General features: G+C 45.2%; 1 non-coding gene across 1 annotated transcript; it reads left to right on the forward strand.

Annotated features, from left to right (window-relative positions):
- Positions 1-882: 882 nt before the first annotated feature.
- Positions 883-965, forward strand: trnal-cag (transfer RNA leucine (anticodon CAG)). The gene has a single exon. It is a non-coding gene; the product is annotated as a tRNA-Leu (tRNA).
- Positions 966-2,419: the final 1,454 nt, after the last annotated feature.

Raw genomic sequence — 2,419 nt, forward strand, 5'->3', positions numbered from 1 at the left:
AACTCCTAATACCTCATTTGAGTAAAGTACTTCATATTCCTGACATCCAAGTAGTAGTGAAGTGGAGGAAGAAGGGAGGAGATCTCCAACAGGATCCTTCTTTCCTCTGTCCTCCTTGATCTCATGGATCACCACAGTCGAGGGGAGACCCAAGCTCCCGGATGGATCTGGCACTCAGGAACTGCTGAGTTTTCCAGTGGACTTTGTTCCATCCATGGTTCAGGAACAGGACTCCTCCTGGTTAACCTGGTATCTTTCCACCCAACTGTGGGTTCTTGGAGAATTTTTCATGTCGTGTCAAGAAATCAGGCTGGTGGGTTTTTCAATGAGAGAAATTCTGGTAACTTAATTAAGTGGCATATTTGTTGAAGCAGTAATTAACTGATAAATTAAGGAAGGCCTGGCCAGTCTTTGCTCCCAGGTCATACGATGTCGTTAGAAAGTCCTGAATAAATCTGGAGTTCCATGATTTCCTTGTGGTTCATGATCCTTTTGCCAATGCAGTCTGGAACAAGAGCAAGATGAACCTCCAAATAGCAACAGGTTGATTGCAGGTGATGTCAAGTGGTATTTAGAGGATCCTCCACCTTGTGTTTGGTTCCATGGTGGAATGGTGAGCCCTCTCGACTCTGGATCCAGTGATCCCAGTTCAAGTCTCAGAATGACCTTCCTGTCTGGAATGTGTCCCATGTAACAAACTGATCAAGAGATGTTACGTGGTTCAAATGTTCTGGTTCATTTCTTACTGCCATGAACACAGACTGTGTGTTTAATGTTAACAATAAATGTAACAACTAAGGAGCCAGTAGCTCCTGTGGAAAAAATTCTACTTTGTCAGTGAATGAATTCATTTGATATTGAAGTCGGCAACTTTCAGTGTCTGTCAGGATGGCCGAGCGGTCTAAGGCGCTGCGTTCAGGTCGCAGTCTCTCCTGGAGGCGTGGGTTCAAATCCCACTTCTGACAAAGGACATTTTCTCCACATTCCTATGCATCCACAATGGTACATTCCAAACCCAGTTGAAGCTGCTCTCCACTGATGGGAGTGAGTGGTTGAACTGGCAGCAGAGGAGGCAAAGGAGCTTCCCTGTGACGGTCCAACATCGCCTGGTTTCCTCCAACATGGAGCAGCCACCAAACTCTAACTTCAGTGTTGGATCAAAGTCTGCTGAAGAAATGTGTTTTCTTTCAATTCACATTTTGTCCATTAACTTCATAATCAGAGTCTCCATCTCATCACATGACTAAAGTCTGGGTTCTGTAGTGGTGGTAAAATATCCTTCCATGCCCCTCACTAGTTTGCACACAGAAAAGCATATTTTACTGGTTTCAGATCTCTTAGCTTGTTCTCTCTCTTAAAGCAGCTGAGGCAGCTTTCATTGTGTGATTCATTTTAAAATATAAATATGGAACAGAACCATTGGAATCAGATGTCAGGACATTTGAAGGAATGTCAATCTCCTGTTGAAATGTTGCAGTGTGCAGCTGAGGCTCTCTGGCAGTGGCACAAGGAACCACAATGGCAGAACCTGGACCCTCCTGGAGGAGAACCACAGGTGAGGGCCTTCTTGGCTCCAGATTGATGGAAATCAAGTGTCTGAGGCTGTTAGCAGCCATGAAGTTGATCTGGTTGGCACTGGTATTTGTTCTTGCTGCAGCTCAGGAGTGATTCAGGAGAAGAGTTTCAGAACAGCCAAGGTTGGGGACTGGAATTTTAGAATTTCCCCTGGAACCAAACAACCTTGGAGGGTAAAACCTCCAATCCTAGCCAATCAGATGCAGCAGAAGAAGAAGCTGACATCTACCCTGACAGTCAGAGCATCAAGTCAAGGAAACATCACCATCTTGTAGTTCCAAACCTTCACCTGTCAGATTCAGCTACTTCTTATTGTGGGACTTTAAACTTGAACACAATGGAATTTGGACAAGGAGTTTTCCTTCCAGTCCAAACATCATCGTCCAGCCTCCAACCAGAGGTCCATCAGTTATCATGGAGCCACAGGTGGAGTCTGGATTCTTTTCTAGAATGAGACGGCAATGAGAGTCCTGCCAAGTGACATCACTGACATGAATGGATGACTTCAGTCACGTGACTGGATGACTTCAGTCACCTGACTGGATGACTTCAGTCACGTGACTGGATGACTTCAGTCACGTGACTGGATGACTTCAGTCACATGACTGGATGACAGTGTAGATGCCAATGTAGAGGTTGGGGAAATCGTCTCTGAGAATCCAGCTTGAACCCACAGCCTCCTTGTTTTCCAAAAACCCAAACAGCGACCATCAGTCTCCCTCCAATCCTGTACTTTGGTAAACAACAAAAACAGAGTAAAAGTCTCTGGCAACATATTTGTTTCCTGTAGGGTTTCTTCATGTATGTGTGGTGTACCTGCTTTCCCAGAGGACTGCCATCTTTG

The sequence above is a fragment of the Aulostomus chinensis genome, chromosome 1 (assembly GCF_037954235.1).
Source record: "Aulostomus chinensis isolate RoL2024-O1b breed Wild chromosome 1, RoL_Achi_v1.0, whole genome shotgun sequence".
Classification (NCBI taxonomy): domain Eukaryota; kingdom Metazoa; phylum Chordata; class Actinopteri; order Syngnathiformes; family Aulostomidae; genus Aulostomus; species Aulostomus chinensis.